A 25,454-nucleotide genomic window follows, 5' to 3' on the forward strand; every position below is an offset into this window, starting at 1 on the left:
CCCCACAGTCCACTTTGCTGGGAATAAGACGATATGCAAAGCTTCGACTTGGGGTCAGGCCACAGGGTCAAACATACAAAGAGGACCTACATCAGAGATAATTTCTAAAACTGACTTTCCAAAGCACAAGAGAATGAGCGCCAAAGTATTTATAAAACATACCAACACTGCAAAAACCCCAGGTACAAGGGCAATATATAGTAGCGTACAGACCTCAGCCAGGCACAGATGTGCTGCCTGCTGCAGTGGTCAGTCCTACTCGCTGTCACCAGCCAAGCTGGGGGGCCCACCTCAACTCTTTTGGCTCTCACACCCAGGTTTTGTCTGCATCAGACCTAAGGCGGGGAGCTCCCCGGGACAGTATATAACTGGGGAGTACCCTAGGACCCCACACTACTGACCAAGCTGGGGACTCAAGGAGGGTCAGGTCAACACACCCCCGAGTACACACACTATAAACTTTTGCTAGAAACTACATTAAAGTATGACTGTTGTTTATTACATATACCTAATATTGGACTACAAAAAACCACAAGCAGTTTAATGCCTCCCTTTGTGACCTGTTTCAATATTTCACTATCTTCATTGACAGGAACAGTAAAATGATAATCACACTTGCAGGAAAAAAGAGTGCTGGGTACAGGATATCAATGATCCAACTTTAATGAGGCTGCAGAAGGAATCCTTACACCACACCCAGCAACACATGGAGACAGGACATCTTACCAAAAGCCTTCCTCCCTGGGCCACAAGTAGTGGAGCCCACCCCTAGGCCATGGGCTCAGTGCTTAGGACAACCCAGTATATGTTTACAAAAGCAGGGATCAAGGACAACATGCCAGCTCTGCAAAGTCTACCTTCATCAGAGGCATTTAATTATAACGTTCTCGTGCTGCACATCACAATTTTGAGAAGCAAAGAACAGCTTCATATACTGATGCAACTCTAGCTTAGAAACAGGCCATTTGAGGCAATTCTGTACAGAAGTAAAAAATACAAAAGATCCCATGATCGTTTACTTTTCTTTGTTTTAAAGCTAGTTATCAAAATCTGGTTATTGGTTAAAAGATTTTAATGAAAGTACAAATTATTACTACCCAGAACTTCAGTGCAGTGCTACAACACTTCCATACCCCAGAGGAAGCGACTCCAAGCGTCTGCTCCGCTACAAGTAGCGGGAAGCTGGCAAACACAGGCAAGGGGCAAGCAGCCAAACCAACTACTAACGCTAAGAGCAGTATAAATCAACAGTTTGAATCGGAAGGTTTTACACATCCTTTCTGAGGACTTGGCCACTCACTGCTTCTTTTATAAACACTTAGCAACGTTGTATCAGGTCACTATGGTAAGGCATGAAAGTAGCAACAGTTGCAGAATACCTCCATCAGTTTGACCTTGATTTGGGCCACTTTTTTGTCAAATGTCAGACCAGGAGAGAAGCTTAAGAGGCTATATTCTCACATTGTTCTGACAACTCATAAACTTTTGACACTTTTCTTATACCTTAAAAATAAAAAATACCAAGTAGGACATCAGGCAGTCGCATTGTATCACTAGATGCAGGATGAAAAGCCACAGACAGCTGATAGGGCTTTTCCACAGGCTGCCACGTGCACAGTCTTCCTTTGATAACTCTTGTACTCATTGAACAGCACTGAGGTCAGGGAAGAAGGAAAGAGCATACAATATTTTTAAAAAGCTTTCGAAATAGGAACAGAATTCATAAAGTAGACAGTTATTTCACAGCAGCAGTCAGAAAGGAAGAGAAAGGACACATGGGAGGTTGCAACTTGCCAGTTGCACGTCATTGGTCCATAAAGCAAGGTCTCTCTTCTACCCTGAAGCCAAACGGCAATTGAGAGATCATCCTACCCTGTCACTCATTCTGAAACTACCTAGCAATTCTTTTTTAAATAATAGAGATGGACCACTAACATGTGCACTGGTTAATCTTTGGAATTTCAATGATCTCACAGCTAAGAAAATAATGCTCGTCATTTGGGTTACAAAAAGATCTCCAAAAATACATGCACCAGTTTTGTATATCAAATTACATATTTTTCACTGGAGGCACTGACATATCCCTAATGATGCACATTTTGATGATTCCACCAGACTAATAAAATGTCAATATGGCATTCTCCCTTGTAAAAGTTGGTAACATTCGCTATATCAGATATGCTGATGTTCCTGCAGAAAATTCTGTGCAAGTTATCTACAAAGACAGGCACCCAAACAAGTATTAAACTCCAAACATTGAATTTGAATATTCTGAATTGTAAGCTCAAATATATGAGGCATCTAAGGAGGTGCTTGTGTAACATACAAAATTAAGTATCAAAAGCACTAAAGACAAAAGGAACAAACTTTGAAGTCCAACATCTAAAGAGATTTCTACCTTAATCTTTACTGCAGTGCTATCATTTCTACGGCTACATTTTCACACTGTACAGACAATGCATTTAAGTTTCCAGTTATTATGTTTGTGTGCTAATAAAAAGGGGGATAAATTTTCAGAAGCATGCCTCCTCAGAACCTGCTGAGGGGTTTCATATGATGCAATTCAAGCAGAATATGTTTCAATTTTCTTGCCACAAAATATGCAATGATTATTTTATTACACTTCAAAGGAAAAGTAGTACACCAAAAGTCACCATTTGGTCACTAACTGTGAAAGTTACAATAAAATATGTGGGATGTGAACAGAATTTGACAGGTATACTTAAAATACATTTGACATTTTTCTCTCCTGTGTTTTATGTTTTTAATGATCTTGATAATCTTTGCTCATTTTACATGCAAATAACCTAACTACGCAAGTTAACTTTTTAATCCAGCAAATTTCAAGCGATTTTCAACATACGAAGAATTGTTGGGAACAAAGTTTCTTTGTATTGACAACACTTTAGCACTTACACTACATAGCAATTTATTTGGGATGTTATAATTTCATCCTGTGTGGGTGTCAAATGACTTGCTTCAAAGTCTGCTTCACATCTACAGTAGTTATTCAAGAAGATGCAATTATATTAGTCACCGTGGGCTGACTACAACGTCTAAGGCTTCTGCACATCTCACTTTGGGAAGTTGGGACCTGCAACTCCACGCATTGGAAGACTTCCCCTGAAAGTGATAAATGTAATGTTCCTTGCCTTTTGTCAGCACAAAACCAAGTTTTGCAGGGCAGATAGGTACCATTGGCAGGTCCTGTAGCAGCAGATGGGTAGGTTTTCCGACCTCTCTCACAAGATCTTGGGCAGGAATAGGAGAAAAGGAAAGTGTCAATACAGGAGTCCTGAACACAACCTTTTCAACTTAAAATGACCTTTTCTGCCTCAAGTTTGCACTGCTTGATACAGTGTTAGACATGGAAATACAGACTAATTCTCTAAACTTTAACATTTGAAGGAACTACTCCAGAAACAACTTCAAGATGCCAACACAGATGGCATCTAACTTACTTAACCTAATTTTTTTGTCAAGTACAGCAGCCATAGCTTACAAACAGTGTATTTTAGAGAAGCCTCTTATCTTGATTTACAGAACTTGCAAGTTGATGGAAAATTCATTACATCCCCTGTGTAAGTTGTTCCATGATTAATTATCCTAACTTAACTACCTTTGCTTTTGGTTCTAGGGTGACACAGAAGTTTAAGGGAAAATTAAAGGCTTCGTAACAACTGTTTTCCCCAAGTTTGTTTAAACCTCTAATATAGTAGATTACTGTAGCTGAAAGAGCCAAGAATTTCCCTATTCTTCCAGTTTACATATTTAACAGCACTTTTCCCAATTTTTCCTGTTTACATATTTAACACCGGGCCGAGGCGCTGGTGCTGCGGAGCTAAACACACATGGCAGAGACTGCTGAGGAAGAGAGGCAGGAAAGCTGGACAAGGCCAAGGGAGAGATTTCATGTTTTAGTATCTCCCAATGAATTAAAACAAGAATTGGCAAGCTTTCATATTTATTTACTTATTTTGCTGACAGGGATGCTTTCACGAAAAGGAAAAAAAAAAAAAAAATTCAGTCCTGTGGCCGGAGTTTGTTACAGCAACACCACAAGACCTGTTTTGGGTGGAATGCGATCACCCACGGTCAGGAGGTGGAGGCAGCGCTGGAAGGCTGGGGCCACAGCGTGGGGCCTAGGCTGGAAAGCAGGCACAACGTGGAGGGGGAAACGCCGAGGGTCCCCGGCCCCAAGCATAGCCCTGCACTGAGAAAAACACGAAGCGTGTGCCCCTGTGAGCTTTTATGGTGGCAATCAAAAACACATGGGGGAAGGTGAGCGTTTTAACAGCCTGATGGAAAGGGAAATGCTCCCATCGATGTTTGAGGGCAGGAGTTCCTTCCCCACCAGCGCTTCCACAGTCAGGAAGCTTTCTAGCCGTGGAGGATAATTTTTGTTGAATAAAGCCTTAAGTTATTAATAAGAATGAAATCTCTTGACCTAGATTTTCTCCAGCTTAAAAGAAAAAAATCCGTATACACACACACACACACACACCCCACAGCCTTCCTCTGCAAACACTAACATATTATACCCATCGTACACCAGAGCACTTCAAAACAGGTATTTCACAATGAAAACAAAAAAAGGCTTTTCATGCCCCTCCCTTAGCCGGCTTTGTGTAAGAACATGAATACAGATGATGTTTGATTAAAACAGAAACCTGAACCCCAGGTTGAATGTATTTACTTTTCAAAAGCATTTTACAATTTGATTTTCTTCTTGCCTGCTGTGATAATTGATGAAACTACACAGGGATTAAAATGAGCACAGGTGCGTGTCTACACAGTTCAAAGAGATTTGATCCCAAATGAAAATAATAAAAAAAACCAAAAAAGCTTGAGTATTTTTAGGAATGGATTTAACACAGCCTAACCAAATAAGCCTAGATTAAAGGTAGGATTTACAGTCCAGATTCATGTTACTGCAATTTAAAACTCATAACGTATCAGAAACTTTTGCGAGCGATACCTGATTTAAGCTGGTATTAACAGCAGTCCATATCATAAGTGTCAGAGTGGATCCAGAGAAAAAATAAAGGCAATAAAAGCAGTAAAGAGCACTAAAATACAAACAGGCATGTGTAACAACAGACACTTGGCACTAAACCAACATTATTTTTACATTTGTGAGAGGTAAAAGCAAAGCCCATGAGCTGAGAATATTTTACTGCCAATATACAAATCTGCACAAAACCCGTACTTATTTTCTTTGCCAAATTTATACTGCTACAGCTGGATCACAACTTCCTTGCACCCGTGAGGTCACGAACCATTTGAAAAGAAATGCATGATACAGCTAATCTTTGTGCCAGCTAATCATACCTAATGCAAAAAAATGTGAATTTCCCCTTTTTTTCTGCCCCAGCCTCCTTCAGCAAAGCTAACTAGCATGTCACTAATCCTAAATTTGTTGCACTACTTTGTTAAACAGATTTGAAAGACAAATACACACAAATCACACAGGATAAAGAATTTATTCTGTGCTCAAGGCTTACTGCTGAGCTTCTATGAGAATCGAAAAAAACCCAGCACTCAGTTGTATAGAAAACAAATTTATTTGTCTCAAAGGCATGCCAATGGAAGACTCTACACTTATGCAGGCATTTTTATACAACAGCTATTTTCTTGCCTAAACTACCTAAAACACTGTTCCTACAGTAACATATATTCATTCTTCTTTTTGAATGAGAATCCAATATATTTTTTAGGCCTCTGAACAATAACAGTAGGAGATTACAAATATACGGATCGGAGATGGAAGAATTCCCTTCCCTCCCTTTCCCCCCATGCAGGGGGGCAGCTCATGGCTCCCTCAATGTGGGACACAAAAGCTAATTAGCAGTACCTCCAAACAGGCTTAATTTTCATTTAAGCATCTTTTTGAGTAGTGAGAATGAGGGAACACTGGCAATCGTTTTGCAGAAACACATCAGTGAAATTGTCAACAGCTGAAGTTTTCCCAGCAGCCCTGTAACTTCACTCACCTCCATACATTCTCTTGTATGTCTTACCACAGATTTATTTTGTTGTAGCATCCGCTACAGAGGATGCTATTACAAATCTAAATTAAGTCCATCTCCATGTCAAAAAATCTTACTGACTTAAGAGGCTTTGAAACCTCCAAAGTTTTGACTTCAGATTTTCTAGATTTTCACACCAACCCTCAGAGGTGTCACCAGGGCACCAAGACCAGTCTTTCAATAGACTAGTAAAAAACCTGAAATTAAAACATGAAAACCTAGCAAAAAATTAAACACACCACAAATATATGCTTCCAGTATTTTTTTCTTTAAGCAAAAAGCCATCATATGCCATTACTACACAATTCAAAAACATCTCCTTTAAATTTCTTAGAACACCAAGAAACTAATTTTCCTATTGCTTAAACCACCTTCTATGCTAGATAATGTTTTAATTAATGGTGACAAATTATTTAAATAGCTCTCTAAATACAAAAGTTTTGAGGATAAACAAAAGGAGCTGTGTAAGGAGAAAACAGTCTTTTACCGACTTCTTGATAAATTAAACATATTGGTGAACAAATTTAGTTGCAGGTTTTTGTCCTGGCCAATATTAAATTTTAGATGCAGTTCAGTTTGTGCAAACCACATTGAAAACTGCAGGGATCATAAAAAATAGAAAGAGCAAGACTGCTAAAAAAAGGTATCAAATGTTTTTTCAGATTTCACAAAATTCTGAAGGTCAGTTCAAGCCCCGAGGAAGACCAAAACTGTGGGGTTTTTATTACAGGATATCATTCTGCACAAAAGAAACCATATATATTTACTGTAGAGTTTAAAAGTAACAAAAGGTAGACTACAGCATTCATTGAAAAAAATGAAGACTTCAAATCCTAAATAATTTAGATACTTTGAAATAACCTAAATCTAAAATTGCTCATTTAGTTTTAATTAACAGATAACAAATTCCTTTTACTGCAAGAATTTGCATAGCACATGGCTAATTACTACCCTGTGACGAGTCAGGGTGGCGGGGGGAAGGCATAAATCTTTACATAGTTCATCAATACAATAAAAATCAAAATACCATTGTTAGTGCCTTTTTCTTTTTTCAGAGCAAGTATAAATAAAAACATGCTCTTTAACACACAGGCAACTAAACAGGAATAAGACTGTAAAGAAAATCTGCACAGGAAACCCAGGATTAGGGCTGAAACTCTATTCTAATCCTTCTGTCCACAGAGGTAGTGGTCACCAGGCAGCATGTGGTCTGAGCATGCACCTGCAATACACAGACGGGATTTAAAATACTTACAAAAAGATCAAGCTTTGTCTGAGAAAAGTTTCTTTTTGGCTTAGGAAGTGGAGTATCTGCCTTCCTCAAAAACAAACAATAACCACACACAGTTTGTCGGTGATTTTGCCTGGAGTGGTATCTGGATGCAACACACATGTACACTCAACCCATCATTCCTGGGAATGGACTTGACAGTGAGAAAAAAGCACAAGAAAACAGAAAAAACCTCTTCTTGTGAACATACTAAACAATTTAAGTTGACACAGTCATACCACACCACTACTTTGTGAACTTTGCATTACCTTTCTGTAAATTCCTGGATTAACTGATGAAGTCTAAGCACTTGGTAAAGGTCTTCACAAACTGAGGAGCGGAGGAGGAATCCTTCAAACACAATGGAATGCCCCTAACAATGATATAATCTTAAAAAATAGTATCAATTATCTGGTGCTGCAAAATGACTAGTAGAAGAGCAAGGTTCATCTTTAATTACCATCTCCTTTTGCCTCATACAATCTTTTCTGATACTTTTATACTACAACGTGAAGCGAAGTCAGGTAAGGTGCTACAGCAGGAAACTTCCAGCTGGGCTCAGGACCTCAGGAATTCCTGCTGTCTCTAACTGGGAGCTCTATTGGTGCACCTGGGAACTAAATGAATGTCAGCCATTCAGAAGCCCATGGACCCATTTTGTTTCATGGAAAGATTGGTCCACTATTAAAAAGTGCGTGGGGAGGGGTTTCTAAATCCTGTGATTATAGGTTTGGCATAGAGTGCAACAAAAAAAGGAGAACCACAGAGAACAATATACTTTCCAGTGCAGCAGCTTTGAGAAGTCTCCATTTTCCACTGAGACTGAAACTACTACTTTCAGTCCTAAGCCATTTTGTCATAAAAGTTTAAATACCAAAACAGCAAGAGACATTTTGCTTACATTTGGTGCTGCTTCTCTTAAAGTGGAGCAGAATTTAATTTGGTGAGATTTATCCATAAACTGAGTTCAACTCCTACCCCATTTCTAGCCAACAGTGACAATAATAAAAACGCAATTTAACACCGAAGTGTTAACATGGAAATGGAAGTAAATGTTTGCAGGCTATTTTCTGACCTTTCCCCCTCAAGCACACATGACAAGCCAACTGCTATCAGGACTGGTTTAATACCACTTCATATTCTACTACTAGGTACTTTTCTTGCCTGAAGGGTCAGCTGCAGTCCACCAACAGATATCACAGAGCAAGGGAGAACTTACTTGTTTCCATACACCATACACATGCCTGTTTGTTTGAAATGAAGCTACAGGATCACGTTACTAAGTATACAAAGAATTTTGTAGTGTTCATTATTATTTTAAAGCAGTCGGACATCAGCTGCCATATTTGAGCTATGAAGAAACTGTCACAGGCAAGTTAACAAGCTCCTAAAAACTGGCACTCACTGAGCTGATAATAAAAGATACTTGGAGAAATAAAATAGCACTTCAGCTTTCAAACTGAAGACTTTTACATAATTAAGATATGCAAATAGGGATAAACAAAAAGAAAAGCAAAAAAGGTCTTTAAAAGATCTGACTGCATCTGCAACCATTTTCCTACTTATAAAGCCACATCCTTGATTTTCAGCTTAGGAGGAGGAAAGGCCCAGATAGTTATTTTGTATCCGCTAATTTCTGAATATTATTACAGTATGCTGTTACTCACAATCAAGTACTAACACTAATGGTTATTTAAAAGTTCATGGTAATTATATAACTTATCCTTTTTAGCATTTAATACAGTAAACTGTTTAACGGCTTTATCCTGCATAAAATCGAGCCAAAAATGTAACAGAGCATCTTCACTGCAATTCTCAGTTTTTCCTTTGAAAAGCAAACTCATTATGTTCTATAAAGAGAATAAAGTCTCTAAAAGAAGACTAAATTCTTTCTTTCTCAAAGGCAATCAAGAGATTGCATAAAAAAAGATTTTATTCTTGGCTTAAATACGAACATTTGGGAATCACTGCTTTTGAGCAAGGACTCACCCACTTAAAGGCAGAAGAATTTATTTTGAAAAGTGGTGTGAAATTTCAGGGGAAAAAAAACCCCACACATATTTTGCACTTCCCAGCTTTTGGTAGTTCTCCAGATAAGACAAAAATCTCAAAATAACCTCTTCCCCATATAACCATTTTCTCATAGATGTTGCCAAGTTATCTTATACCACCAGCAAGAACTTCTACAAGAAGTAACTACTTCCAGACAAAGCACCTCAGAGGACAGATAGGGAGTGAAAAGTAAAAGCATCTGAGGTATTTTAGAAGAGATACCTGCGAGAGGGACCTAGAGAATACATTTCACTGGGCACCCACCTCACACTGCCTTGTCACCAGTCTGTTCAGCACCCTTCAGAAGATATGGGGGAGCAACGCTGTAGTTCAGAAGACATGGGAAAGCAACGCCAGAGCTCAGAAGACATGGACAACCTCTCCAAAGCCCAGGGCAGGACGTGAGTTTGAGCCCAGCCCCACCACTAAGAACTATGTTCCTACCGTAGCTAACGGTCCTCAGAGGAGCAACGCTCCTCCTTTGGATGCAGACCATGTACTGTAACTGCTTCCCCAGATTCGGTCCAAACCAGCTGCGGAAAGGGAAAGCTCATCTAGAAGATTAGATCAGGTCCCTACAGAAATACTTATGACTTTTAAACAAAGAATATTATTCGTGCGTGTACACATGTGGACACCATCATGTTATGGCAAAAATACCGAGGGATAGGGAGGAGGGTTCGTTCTTTTGTCTCCAAGATGACTCAAGATTACCTGCAGACATCTACATAACGCTTCTTGAATATTGAGGAATGCTGCAAGTCCCGTGGTCAGTGGTGCAAATCATAAACCAGAGCTCCCCTGTCAACTCCGTCTCCCTGTCTCAAGCATGCGCATTTTCCTGGGAATGGTGTTTTGTGTATTCTCATGGTGTTTTATGTGAAGGGATTGCTACCTTCCCTCTATCTACGATGCAAAGCCTCGACTATGCCCTGCAAGTGCTCTGCACGGTTGGGCTCCTGGCGCATCAGCCCGTGAAGTCAGCTGCAGCTCTCCCGTTGAGCATCCCTCACAGAACCAGAGGTAGGGGGGACAGCAAAGGATCCAGGAGCAATGGCTAGGTAGACCCTATGGTCCAACCCAGAGGCCAACCATGCCCTGATCCCAGGGGAGAGGCAGGCCAGGCCGCATACCGTGGGCTACCGCAGGAAGCCCAGACCTGGGCCATAGCAGGGAGCTGCAGCGCTTTCCAGGGGCTGCCTCTTCTCAAGAGCATCAGGGAGCATGGCCATGAGGCACACCCCGCTGCAAGGACAAGCCCAATGCACGCGTCCTGCCATCAAGACCAAAAGGAGGACTGCAGAAAGCCTCTGCCCCGACCAGGCCCTCGGCCTCTGCCTTGCTGCAGATCTGTCTCCACAAGCTGTCTTTATGGCAGGGATGGGAAAAAACAGCATCAGATGGTGGCTGTTTTGACAACTGCACTCCTTTCACAAGTGTCGGTCTCCAGCTACAATTAGTGCACAAGGCACCAGCTCATCTTTTTTTGCCCCTTTTTATTTAAATACCCACACCCTGGAACACAGGAGTAAATTAAGGCACTTTTATTATATAGGTCAAGTCCTGACCTGTTCATCTACATACATTAGCATAAAGGTAAAAGTACTACAGATGTAAAAAATGAAGCATTAATGGTTAGTTTAAATACACATCCTTGAGATTGTTAGAAGGAAGAAAAATTCTAACTGAAAAAAATTTAAGACAACAACAGAAAAGTAACAACAGAGACAGTAAGGCAGTACTTAATTTGAATCTTTTCCCCAAGATTTTTCCCTTGTAACTAGTTAGTGTATTTTATGAGCAGACAACGTAATAAACCAGACAACTTCATTTTACATCACTTTACATTTCATATGTATTCAGGCTGCAGACCAACTATGTAATTCAAGATAATTCAGATCGGTTTTAAAATGTGCTTTTAAATCATCTGAGAAAGCTGTACACAGGGTTCCATGTAGAATATATCCCTTTTCACGAAGAACACATCCCTTTTCTTCCCAAGTCAGAAAAGAATTGGTTAAAACAAAAACCATCATGTAACTGAGAACAATTAAGCAGGTACGTTGTGTAATTTCACAGCAGGGTAAAGAAGTTCTCCTACACTTTAAACTGCCAAAGGCTGTGAAGCTGTAATCAAAGACATGATAATACTAAAAAGAAAGAGAGACACCGGACAGCAACCCAACGGCACACTCCCTTTTTTCTCAGGAGCCTTCAGAGGTACAAAGCACAGCAGCCAGAACTAACCCAGCCATACACTCTAGCACTGTAACTCCCTCCTCCATATCCTTACCAACCTCTGCCTCTTCCTTATCCTTGCAGAACACTCACTAGAACTGCCAGTGAAGTTTGTAGGGTGGCGACCACAGAGTTTCTTACATTCCCGTTTATTCTTCTATTAATTGCCATGTCAATGAGCTAGTTGACCATGGATAATAATTGTAAATGCTGTTTGACTTGATGAACAAGATAAACAGAACGAATGTGAGGTATATCTCATTGTCAAAGACTGCAATCTTTGCAAGTATGAAAAAGTGAGTTCTGACATTGACCTTAGAAAAATCCCAGCCTAGGAAGATCTGCACAGCTCTGCGTAACTCTGCAAAACAGCTTCAAATAAAGGAGGAAAAAAAAAGAAAAAAAGTTGTAGGCACGTGACTGTTCTACAGAAGAACAAGAGGGTATTTTCTCCACTCCACCATATCAGTTATTCTAATAACACTTAAAGTAGATATTAAAAGTTCGGTGTTCTATATATTGCCTAAAAAGAAGAGAAAGGTATTAAGGAAACAATGGTAATCCCACTGTTGCAACTCCAGAATTGTAAAAAGGACTAAGTGCAGAACTATTTTATTGCATCTTTCAGCTCAGTATATTATGGTACCAAATTACACTTCATTGAAGGAGGACTTCACGGGGATTGCTAGCACTCTTCAGTCTGGTTCAACATCAAGAACAGCTGACTTCATCTTCAAATACTAGATGGCTTTCACAATTTGCACTAAGTTGAATGAAGTATTCCATGAAAGCAAATCACACTGATTAAGGAACAGGTTTTGTTTCTCATTAGAAATTCAACTTTAAATTAGTGGAAGTTCTAGGCATGGGAAAGACGTAGCAGAAAGACTGGAACCTCACAGCAGTCAGCTTTGCATTAGACAGTATCCGAATCACAACTGCCATAATACAAACTGTCTCCTTGCCTTCCTGTCCAACTCACACTGCAATTCCTTCAGGCTTAAACCCCAGCAACGGATGACACGCCACTGGCCTGCAGCACCACAACTCTAACCACGTCCGCTCCTAAGCCACAGAACAATTACTAGGTGCATATATTGCCAGGGCTTTTCTGATACCAGTCTTTGTCCCTCCAGCCTCCACCTTGTCCCACCTCAGCTGCAACACCTACAGGAAACAGAGTTTTCCAGGAAAACATTTTGGCCCTGCAGCAAAGCGGGAACGAAGGGTACTGGGAGAGTGAGCACGGGTCTATGGGGTGGGCAGCAATTCCACTCCATAGCTCCACTGATCCCCCCTGACCAAAATATACAATGTCATCCTGCCATTCGGCAGTAAAGCAAGCCTACTGTCATTAGTAGCATTTGATTAATTTTGACCTCCATGATAGCGCAGGAGGCAATTATCCCTCTGTACTCTCTGGCTGAGCAGTGCAGCCCACATGATGCAGTAAGACGTACGTAGGAGGTGGAGTGTGAGGATCCGGTTTCATATTGGGGCAGGGCACCTTATAGAAAGGTCTTTTCAGTAACAGTCATTCAGAAGTAATATGGATTTCAAATTAGTTGATTGCAACAATCTAAACAGCATCATTTGATACCTTCGCAGCAGTTCTTAGATAATGAGTTTAGAAGGAGAAATCCTATCTTTTATTAAACCCAACATAGCTGAGGGACAGGGCCTCTCCCTACAGCTTTTGCCTATTCTATTTTAGGCCAAGTAATGAAAACATTACTGCTGCTTAGCCAGCAAAGCACGAGTTAATTCAGCTTCTATCTCCCCAAAGCCTGTAATTCTCTGGTCTAGTCTTCATGAGGAGCACTTAAAAATGTTTCCAATACAAGGTGAACGTCCATATCATCATCTCTACACACGCGTCTTTATGAGTGGTAAGGACGCTACTCCAGAAGGCACTGCAGAGTGCACAGTTCCCCCCCCCTCCCCAAGCACCAGAAGGACAAGTACCGACGAGGTTAGGGTGTAAGTCTGGGAAGCGACAGGCGGGTTCACCATCACGCTACGGACAAGCCAGTTGCGAGGACACAGCTGCTTCACGGCTGCACGCTATCAAAGCTACAGCGATTGCACAGGTTGTGAACACAAAGCCCAGCACATGCTGGGATGTAAATGTTCACGCAGCACGGGCTTTGGGAACAGAAGGGGGACAGCGGCAACACAGGGCACGAACAGAGGGAATGTCAAGCAAAATTCAAGAGCTGCCTGAGAGGTGAGGGGATGCTATGTGAGGTGCCACTGGATCCCAGGGAGGCCACCATACTCCAAATTCTCTGTACAATGCTTACAAAGGTGTCCTCTAGGATGGTCCTATACCACTGTTTTAGTCCAGCATCTGATTTCCTACTCTGCAGAAAATAAGCCCTTACCTCCTGGCATTAAGGGAGGCCTCCTTATTTTTTCATTCACATTCAGCATTTACTTGGAAAATTTTCCTTCATCCTTGATCCCTCCAGCCCACATAATAATACAGGTGATTGAGAATAGTAGGCCACTGACTTGATTTTGCATTTTTATTACATTTGGGAGAAAGTCTGCTGCAATAATCTTGTTCTATCTCATCAGTACTCTTGTTCTTTAGTGTATTTTCTGGATAAAGCCCATGCAGACAAATTAACAGGGTGGTATTTCACATAGTTCTTGATCTTTATGGTTCATTCTCTCACTTAACTCATCTTTGCTGTCAGTTGCCAGGTTCCTAGGTCAGGAGAGGGTAATTCACACATCTGCCTAGTGTACCAGGACAAATGGCTTCACAACTGGAGCCACACCGTCAGAACAGCCCAAAGATGTAGAACCAAGAGATTTCTAGGAATAAGTGGTTTAAAAATAAATAAATAAATAAATAAATAATCAGAAAGGCCAGCAGAGCACAGTTGATTTTCTCATCTCTCAGAGCTTTCAAATATCCCATTTAAAGTTCCACTCCTGACAGACAGTCAAAAGAAGCTCCAAGAAAGGTACGCAGCAAATTTTTGCCCTGAATGCTACAAATTTTACCTTTGCTGAGTGAAAGCCATATGTCTATTTGTGTGCATTTCTGCAATTGCACTTTTCATTCATTAAGAACAGAAATTGCTTCTTTTATGCAGTCTGCTACTATTCAGATAGGAAAACATTGTGATGTCTGGTAGCAGTCTTGCTGGTTTTGGCTTTAGGAGTTTTTTGGTTTTTTTTTTCTTCCCTCTTCCTGTGAGAGGAAAGCTTTTCCCAAAGGATTTAAGCGATTTCATAAAACAAATGTAAAAACAAAGACACTTTTGTTTAAGGACTGAAGGTTTTGTTTTGTTTTAAGGGGGATGGAGAGGGAAGGAAGAGAGAAATGACACTGATCATCTTTCAATTAAACAGGAAAATAAAAAAAAAGAGATACATCATTCCAAAAATAGAAACTTTGTGATAGTACAAACTTGCTATAATAAACAGGTCTTCAGAAAAAAAAAAAACAAAAAAACCCAAGATTTTTTTTCTAAATAAACAAATTTGTTTATTACAATCACAAGTGAACACCTCAAACCATTACAGCAAAGATCAGAGGAAAACAACATTTTCTTTCCAAATTCAAGTGCTTACATTGTGCATTCCTATATGCTGTACTTTATTAGAGTCACTTTCTCCTTCTCCTCACAGACTATCAAACACGAAGCAAGGGGGGGGGGGGGAAAGACCTGAAATGCATAGCCCTAAATCCACAAAGATTTGGGGGATTCACTTCAGCTAGAACTTCTGAAGCTTGACCTAATATGCATCATTTCATTTACTGATATAGGACCCAATACTACAATAGGAGTAACCCCCTGAACTTGCACAGCAAACATTGTGAGATGGGGACAACACAGTAACAATAAATAAAGGAAAAACTAATTAAAACATCTGAAATCCTTCAGCAAAGCATGCGTGGAGGTCTTGCAGGAAATCTGAGTGAGCAGACCTTCACATCTGCAGATACTCCCCAAACATTTATACAAACACATGGCAGAAATCTCACATGGTACAGAATCGGGATTCTAGCTTCTGATCAGCAGATATTAATTAATGGAATTAACTCATTTATCAGTCACTCCCTACATATTGTATTCAAGTTTTATTATGTAGAGAGAAGTCTGACAGCCACAAGTGATCTTCAGTGAGAAAATAACATCTATCCAAATGAAGCAAGAGCAATCCATGAAGTCCCATTTATACTGCCTACCATTTAAATTCATTCAGGATTGTCACTCACTGCAATTATCATTCAACAACCAAAACTAGCACACTGGAAGAACTCAATAGCAATAGACTTCAGTAATACCACAGCTCAGAAAGGCAAAAGAACACAGATAACAATCTTGCAATTAAATACAACACACAAGTGAAATCTCACATTTTAACTATTTGTACTTACACGACTAATTTACAAATTTTAGTATTAAATTTGAATTTTTCTAAATGTAGTCTTGAAGTACACACATGCATGGGAAGTGACAAGATGTTCTTAATTAAGAGATTAAAAAACTGGTCTAAAACCACTGGAGGTGGACAGGAGGAGAAATAACAGTCTGTCAAACAGACCACAACAATATTACTTTTTATATACTAAAATAAAGTACAGATAAAATGTATATTATCATCACTATCTCAAAACTGCTCTACCCAACCATTACTTAAATGATTCTCCTTCATCCTAGTTTAAGCTGCATATATGTCTATATATGCATATATATACACAGGAAACAGTTTTGTTTCTAGTGGCCCACTAACCTCCCAAATGGTAACACGCACAGATTAACTTGTCAAATAGAGAAAGACAACATGCAAAGGTCATTACAAATCCAAAGGTCTGGGTCCACTCATGAATTTGGGCAGTTATTTAAAATAGATTTGTCTAATACTGTGTAGAGGTACTGGACAAAGACGACGACTGTTACCAATGGTCCTTTCACAACAGAAGGACACTCCTTCAGCTCTTATTTGCACAAAAACACACCATGTAGAAATCTGAAAGTTACACCACTGGAAGGCCGCAGAACAACCTTTCTTTCCCCATTCTTCTGTCCACAATTCTTGTGTTTACCTTTGCTTTTGAACTATGCAAGACACCATGTAATTTACAGATACATCTAAAAGGTTCTCCTGCAGTTTACTCTAAGGTTCTGCTTTGTTCCTTCCTCGCTCTAACCTGTCTTAATTCAAAATGTGCTTTTCTAAACAGTGTAACCCCAACCAGCTAATAGATATCCCACAGTTACATCACACCGATGAATAAAACATGAGCTTTCCAATTTAATTTGAACACAAGTTACTGTGCATACTGAGTTCATGTGTAATATATAAGCATTCCTCCTTTATTTCCCTGTTCACCAGTTTGGTCATTCACAGTCTTTCCATAATTCTTTTCGCAATCACATTTTCTCTCTTGTATTCTTTCACATGTGCATGTTCCAGGTTTTACCTCCATCTCTTGTACCACTTGATCCTTGTTCCAATCCGTTTCTCTGCTTCCCAGCCTGACCATGCTTACCAAAAACACACAGTTCCTTGACCTATTAAAAAGGATATTCCTTTCCACTTGCTTGAGCTGCAGACAATACTGAATGCTGCTGTTATCTTCCCTGTCCAATAAAATCTTAAAACATTTCCTTCCATTTCTTAATGCAGACTTTTTCCAAGACCTCAAATTGTAACAGGAAATTATTTGAGTGATTTTGTTTTTAAAGAACACAGCAAAGCATGAGGAAACAAGTGCTCTGCTCTCTGATTTGCTACAGACTGTCTGAATTTAGGTTGAATCTTTCCTTTGTAAATCTGAAATAACATTTCCACCTCATCCATTAATAGTTGGAACTTGAAGGCTGTCAAGTGAAAGACGTTATACAAATGCAAAGCATAGCCCTAGTCTCATCTTTTTTAATGATACACCCAACACTCATATAAAAGAGCAACAGGAGCAAATGAAAAATCACAATAGTGAATAGCCTAATAATACATGCTAAAAGCTACCAAGACAATAAATTCAATTTTCCCTGGGATTGTTAAATTATTCTTTTGATGGCTCAACACAATCTCTTCACATTTATTTCCTATGGGGGATGCTGACACATTGAGCTCATTACACAACTCCTCTTAAAAGAAAACACACACATTCATTTAAAGCAAACACCCAAAATTTAATAGTTCAGTTTTTTAATAAACTACGCTGGAAAGGAGTTTGCAGCCAGATTATCTCTAAGGAAGTAACACACCTGCCTTATAAGTTCAAAACAAGTAGACATAAAGCAGTATCAAGACACTGATCTTGCTTTGATATACAAACACACTCAAAGCACCTTATTTTTTCAACGATTCTTCTCAAGATATCTCCACACAGATGACACACATTCTTCTTCCTTTTTGAAGGATCATCTCAAAACTTCCAGAAGTTTGACTGGGCATACAAAGCCCAGGTACAGGAGAGCTTATAAATGGACAGACCCTGATGCTATAGCAAAGATCACATCAAGTCAACACAGTGCAGCCTTCTAACTACATACACCATCACTGCACTTTCCGTGAGGTACACAGCTCTTTGGTGTGTACCAGACAAGTCTTCAACAGAGTTACTAGAGAAAGTGTCTGAACTGGGATATCTCATACCTCAATTTGTTACCGGCAGTTAGGTTGTGTTGGCCTTCGTATAGCTCAGCACCAGCACCTAGGTGAGGTACTACACCTGTAAAACGAAGCCACATACGAGCACGCATCCTCCTGGCTGGGAGCGCTCACCCTGGGACTTCAGCAGTCCTGCATTTCACCTACAGTGCAAGAGCCTGCCCGAGGCCGTCCCCAGGCAACGCCTCCCTACTTCTGTTCCCAGGAGCACAGCCCTCAAACATCAGGACACAGCCAGTGCCACAGAGCACTCCCAAGACCAGAGAGCATGAAATCAGGCAGAAGATAAATATGGGCACACACTCAACAGGAGAGCGTAATCCTTTTATTTATTTATGGGTTCAAGTCAGCCATCCCGACCTCCTCTAGCCTGCACGTTCATTTATGCATTTTCTGCCCCATGCATATTAATTTGTAGTTATCTTTAATATTTTATGACTCATACTTGATTCCACTCCATTATACGCTAAAAAGAAGAAAAAGCAGCAGCTACTAATGCCATAGATGGGGGGTTTTTACTTGTTATAAATTCCATTCACCATCAAGTGACTGGACAACACATACTCCCCAAAAATAAGTATTTCTGCTCATCATACCTCCTTCACTGAAGTGCTTTGTATTTCTGTTGATTAGTAGTCAGGACCAAAGCATAAAAGTTACGGTAGCTTGAGTTACCTGAACTGCCCATTTCCTTAACAGTCACATGCAAACTTACAACACTAAACTGGGACTTCGGAGACATACAGCTGGGAGGGCATCCAAAATCTGACAGTTAGGAAACTCATTTTAAATTCCCCATGTACAATACTCTGACATTCATTCAACAAGCCATCAAAAAATCTTCCTGTATGTCAAGTTTTTAATCCAAAATTACGGATGAGCCTTCAGTTTACGACCCTTCCTCTCCTCCAAGAATTTGCCCCAGGGAATTTATAAGCAGCTGCTATCTCCCCTCTCTGCCTTTACTAAGCTACAAAAGCCAGCGTAGCTGAAGTTTGGGTCTCTCATCTAACTCCAGACTGTTCATGCCCCATCTTTGTAGCCTGGATGTCCCTATACGTGTTCCACTAGAGTTTAGTACTTTCTGTACACATGTGACCAGAACTACGTACAGTATTTGACATGAAGTCTCCCTAATGCCTTGCATAATAACTTGCCTACCTCCACTGAAGAGCTCTCACTGAGGATCACATTTGCTTTCATTTCATGCCCACCATCAAATGGAGTCACCCCTGTTTGACTACGGGATTCAGGCCTTTTCCTCCAGGACTGTTTTAAGGGATGACCTGCCAGCTGATAGCAGATGTGTTGTTAATAATCACTCTGTAGATAACTTCGCTTTTAGAGCTATTTAACTTCCTCTCATTCCTATTGCTTCAGTCATCACAGACATTCAGCTCTTCCTGTGCAATAATCCAACCCTGCTTGGTGCTGACTAGGTTTCCTAACTTTGCCTCATCAGCAATCACCCTTTGCATATAGTTATCTCAGCCAGTACAGTGAATTAAAAAGACCAGCCCCTCACTAATACTAATCCAGAGCAATAATTCCTTTATCCATGCAGACGGTGTCACAATTTCTCCTTCAGGAGACACCTCACCATTCTTTAGCCAAGCCTCGTACTTCTCAATTTAGTCATTTTTGGTGTCATGCCCGCCATGGTGTACACACACCGAACTGAAGCCTTCTGCTCCTTTTGTCTAGGACTTTCAGTATTTAACCAGTAATAATATGACTTAGTCTTCCATGACCTAATTGTGGCAAATCCATGATGCATTTTATCCTGTTTTCTCCACTTATCTTTGTATACTTAATTACTTTTGCCATTCCAAATTTCTTCTAAATCCTTGAATACTATTGAGACCAGAGTAAAATGTATGACGATTTCATTCTCTTCTCCTTTTAAAATAAATACAAGCATACTTCTTCTGCTATATTGCTGTCACAACTGCTACACTTCAACTTGACAGATAGCAACCAATCCTTTTTTTTTTTTAACCTGGCTCCAGTGTCCTGCACCAACTCCTTCAGACCCCTAAAGCAGAGACCCTTTGCTTCTTTAGTTTGACTGCATTCAATCCGGAAGCAGGCATAAGACATTTTTTCTGGTCATTTCTTTTTGGCACCCTATCTTTCTCCCATGTTCAAATCCTCATCCCTATCTAAAAGTGTTTACAACTGCTAATTTGGAAGGCATTAGACATATTTTTAAACGATAGTCTGGTCCTCGCATCATAACTGACTTCTCTTCTTTTAATTTTCTTTCCTCTTAATCTTAAATTTCTTCGTGCTCTAGCTTTTGGCAATTCATGTGCTGACGCTGCAGTTTCTGCTCTCTGATGATGAATCCCCTCCTTCACTTCATTCCTTACAGGTTTTCTGGTAACTTGCAGTATCTTATTCTCACAGCAAGGTCCACAGCCCCAGTTGGCAAGCTTTTCCTCCTCCTTAAAATGCAGTTTCCAAGCAGGTGTTGTACCTTTCATTTAAGGCAGTCCAAGCCTTTTTTTTTTTTTTCTTTTTTTTTCCTAAACCTCTAGCTCCTACAGGTCTTGAGCCCTATGGACTTCACAAACTAGTTCTCTAACTTCTCAGAACTTGCCCTGCTAAAACAAAACTTCCTTGAAATAAAAACACTTTGTAGCTGACATACACTTATCCTTCAGTTTAATTTAAAATTATTAACTTGTGGCTAATCAACACATGTGCTTAAGGCCTTGTGGAACAGAGCCAAAATCTAGCAGTGGAAAGCAAGACCCAGTGTCAGCTATGGAGAGACCAGAGACATTCCTTACCCAGAGTTCAAAGATACGCCCTCTAGCTCTGGGCAGGCTGTAAACATGAGCCTTCATTTACTCTGCATTCCGCTACAATTAATGGCCAAAATTTACCCTATGATATTTCAGTGTACCTATTTCCAATCTAACTACATCACCACTAGGAAACATACTTAAAAAAGCACATCTGAGAAACACCTTCCTTCTATACACTAGCACAGTATCCCAAATGCACTCTGTAGCTCCGAGCAACCAGAACATGTTTGCAAGGCTACGTTCTACAATTTGACTCAGTTTTGCCTCACTACATCAATGTTAGCCCTCCAGATTTTGGAGCATAACATGAACCTTTAACAGAAAAACACCTCCCATCCACTGGAAGACTGCGCCCATATTAAGTGCCTCCAGCACCAATTTGAGATCTGGTGTCTCCAGCATGTGCACCACAGGCCTATGAGGAGCAGGGAAGGAGGGTGCTGATGGGCCGAGCGCTACAGCAGGACATGGAAAGAACCACTCTGGCAAAGTGGCAGCAAATGATCTCCATATGAATCTGGAAAACACCGTTTCCCTCTTAAGTTTGGCTTGTGATAGAATTTTCTTAACATGGATGCACTGGCACGAGGGCAGTCTAGGCCTTCTGTGCAACAGCGTGAACTTGCTGGCATAGGCTATCAGTTCCATCGAGGCAGTAAATCACACTAACCACCACATTCCTGGTATACCTCCATCTACACTGCGGCGCACAGGCACCTGCCTGCTACCTCCTGCTCACAGAGGGTGAAACCCACAGAGGGGAAACTCAGTACCGCAGCACGAAATACCAACTGAGATGATAAGTTACTAACCCATATAAAATGGGGGCCCTGGCAGGGCACATGGCTCTGTCAGCTCCAACAGCCCTCCATCATGGCACAGGCTGCCCGCCGCCTCTGAAGGACTGCTGGTGGTCTCTGCACCCACCTCCCTGGGCCGCCGTCGCCAACAGATACATCTCCCCAGGGAGCATATTCTCACTGCTGGTGCCTTCTGCTCTCATGACCCATCTTGCTAGCTCGAGCCGAGCCTTTGCCGAAGCGCGGTATTCAGCCGCCCTCTGAACCGAGGAGCAAGGCACTGGACACTTTGAGCAAGCAATCCATTGTGTTAGTCGTATGCGAGGAAATAATGCACCACCTTTCGCTCCAGAAGTGCTTAAAAGTGTTTTATCTTGTTAATTCTAGGTCAGTTGAGCACGCGTGTGGTATGGATTACACTGACCCTTTTAGAGCTCTCAACATTTTTAAATAAGTAGGACACTTAACATTAGACACAAGCCAAGCTGTGCACCTCCTGTACAGCATGCACCAAGATCAGCCAGCAGACTTTCTGGGCAGAACCAAGGACAAGTTGCTTTATAAAGCATGGCTCTTACAGCACATAAATACAAATGTGAAATAAATTATAAATGCCAAATCTGACCCAGTATTATATTAAATCAATACACGCATTTTTTAAAAAAAAAGGAAGTTGAAGTGACCTTTGCACAGCCACCCGACAAATCAGTGGCAAGTATTTACAGCTAAGTGATAAAAAGGTCTACATTAAAGATAAAAGTTGTCTTGCTGCTTACAAAACACAATAGCATCGTCTTTTTAAGCACAAAGGAGATGCTTTATCTTTAAATATCTGAACGCAGTAACGGCAGACTTTAAATACAAGCAAGGATCAACATGCGAATGACCACAAAACTCAAGTTCAAAAAAGTTAATACTACGATTCATTGGAGATGTTAATTTGCCAGTGCCAGGTCTTTGAAAGTTTTAACCTGCTGCTCTGCCCTATGAGCTGCCCTGTATATTGGGCCCTGGGACAGAAATAATTCCATTGCATTCCCTTCGCCTCACAGAGGCTTTGTCCGAGTAAGGGAAGAAGGAGGGGAAAAAAAAAAAAAAAAATCCATGTTTAAGTAAATTACCTTTCGGATAAGCCTCCTCCCTTCTCCCACCTAAAGTTTTCTTTAGGTCAGGTTAGCACTTTGGAGCGAAACCAGGCGCCGGCAGGCCCGGTTTCGGGCGGTGTCGTGACAGATGCGGAGCAGACCCCGAGCAGGGCGAGCGCCGACCCGGGGGAGGCGGCGGCCATGTGCTCAGCCCCGCATCCCCCCGAAAGGGCATCCCGGGGAGGAAGTTCACACTTCGCACCGACTCGGGGAAGTAACTCGGGGGAGTTCAACAGCTATCACTTCCACCGGCTTTCTCCTGGGCCATATGTTTTCCCCTGACATTAGCCAGGAATTTCAGAGGAGCCAAACCGCTCTGCCCGCCCCGCCGCGGACCCGCTCGCAGGCTGGGGGCCGGAACAGTCGCCCCCAAAGGCGGGGGGGCGAAGCCGACTGGGCCCCGCTTCCGCGCGGGGCACCCACCCCACGGGGTCTGCTCTCTGTCACCGGGGGGGAGCCGCCCGCCCCGCCGACCCCCGGCGGCAAGGCAGGGCTGGGCTGGGCTGGTCAGGGCGGCTCCTGCCGCAGCGCCCGGCGGGGGCGAGCCCCCCGCCCGTCCCCGGGGCAGCGCGGCGCCGCCAGCCCCTTCGCCAGACGCCTGCCGCGGCTGGTGGCCGGGGGGGGGGGGTCCGGCCCGCCGCCGCCGCTGCTCCCCGAGGCCGCCCCCAGCAAGCAGGGGAACCGCTGCGGGACGGCGCCGCGTTCAGCCCCGGGCCCCGCCGCGCCCGCAGCAGCGGCCCGGCCCGGCCCGGCGCCGCGCCTCGCCGCCGCCCTTACCGTCCTCGCCAGCGCGGCGCGGGAGCCTCCCGGAGAAGAGCGAGGCGAAGCCGCGGGGAAGAGCGGGGAGCCGGGGCCGAGAAAGCCGCCGCCGCGAGGAGGAGGAGGAGGAGGAGGAGGGGGGCGGGGGATCGACGGCGGAGGGGAGGAGACGGGGGGCGGGGGCGCCGAGCGGCTGGCAGCCGCCCGCCCGCCCGCCCGCCGCGCAGCCGGCGCTTCCTCCCGGCACGCCGCCGGGCCGAGCCGAGCCGAGCCGGGCCGGGCAGGGCCGGGCCGGGCGCGGGGCCCGCCCAGCGCCGCCGGGCCCGGCTGGCGGGGCGGGATCGCCCCTTCCCCTGCCCGCGCCGCACAAAGGGGACGCGCCGCTGCCGCCTTTGTTCGGCCGAGCGGCGCCCGGGAGGGGAGGGCGGCGGGGTGGCAAGCTGGGCGCTGCTCCTACCCGAAGATTGTTCCTCCGGCCCTGGCAGGCGCGGGGTAACTTCACTGACGTTAATTTGGGTCTGTGATGAAAATCCCCCTCCACCTGTGCCAAACGCTGCCCGGCATCCAGCATTGAAGTCAGCCTACACGCAGTGTTTCAGCTGCCTCTTTATGCCTCGGGAGCTGACTGGTGACTCCTGTTAAATTAAGGTGTGTGGGGGGGGTTATTGCAGAGGGTAGATGGGATCATGAAGACCAGTTTCTTAACATGCTGCACTTGGCAGCCACCAAGAACTATTAAAAAATGAATTTCAGATACACCTTTATCCCATTGTCCATGGTAGTTCACAGATTTTCTTTCAAACGTTGCCGCTCATTTGCCTATAGATCTACACATCCAGTTGCTCACTCATCATTGAGGCACCTTTTGAAAGCACGTTTTTTGCCACAGTACTCCATTGCTCATCCTATAAACCTCCTCCAACCTTCCTGATTTCAGTCCTTCAGTTCAGGAACTCGAGTCAACACATGCAGTCCTGTCACACCAGTTAAAATAGTAGAAAGGGGGGAATTTCCCCTTCTTCATGTTTCACTTATAAGAGACTGACAGAGTTACAAATGCTCTTGTGTGAGGCCTTAAGGGTAGTTAGACTTCAGTCATTTGTATAGAGGTGGAACGAGCAAAATGACTCAGCTTACAGGACCATCTATCCACAAGTAACCTTTTCAGAGTGGCAATAACAAAACTAGACTATTCTAGAGCCATTAAAACCAGGCATAAACTGAAAAGCTCCTTGGCCAAGCAGTCTCCTTTAAAACCTTTCCCCCCTAATGTTCATTAAGCCCCAGCAGTTAAAAGAGCCCACCTGGCAGTCCTGACTGTTTGCCCAGAGCTCTGCTTCCCAGGCTGCGAGGGGCAGGGTAGCACAAGGCTTTTGGTGCTAAGTCTGCTCCTTGAGTTTAGTACTAGACCAAGTTGCTTTGGTGTGCTCTTAAGAAACAGGTGCTTTATCAGTTCCTCTAGCTATCACCCAGAAATTATCTGTGAGGCCCATGAGGTACCTGTTGCAAGGCATAGGTGTGTGAAGGAGGGGAATGTGCAGCGCTGGGGCCTTTCCACATCATTAACAAGGACCTTCTGCTTCCTGCACATGTTGGTATGGCTGCACTAGAGAATGGGAAAGAAAACTGTGTGATTTGAATCTCGACTCCTGTAGCCGTGCTGGGGGGGGGGGATTAAATTTTTTATTTTATTTTAAAATTAAAAA

At 42.6% G+C, this 25,454-nt stretch overlaps 1 protein-coding gene across 3 annotated transcripts in view; it reads right to left on the bottom strand.

Moving 5' to 3' along the window:
• Nucleotides 1-23,890, bottom strand: part of FAM110B (family with sequence similarity 110 member B) — a 116,203-nt gene extending 92,313 nt beyond the window's left edge. For 2 of the 3 annotated variants that reach the window (XM_030012647.2, XM_030012643.2), the window contains exon 1: nt 23,767-23,890. The gene's annotated coding sequence lies outside the window, so the exon portion shown is untranslated. The remainder of the gene's footprint in view (nt 1-23,766) is intronic. The other variant, XM_030012646.2, reaches the window with a different exon arrangement.
• Nucleotides 23,891-25,454: the final 1,564 nt, after the last annotated feature.

Source organism: Aquila chrysaetos, chromosome 4 (genome assembly GCF_900496995.4).
Source record: "Aquila chrysaetos chrysaetos chromosome 4, bAquChr1.4, whole genome shotgun sequence".
Taxonomy (NCBI): domain Eukaryota; kingdom Metazoa; phylum Chordata; class Aves; order Accipitriformes; family Accipitridae; genus Aquila; species Aquila chrysaetos.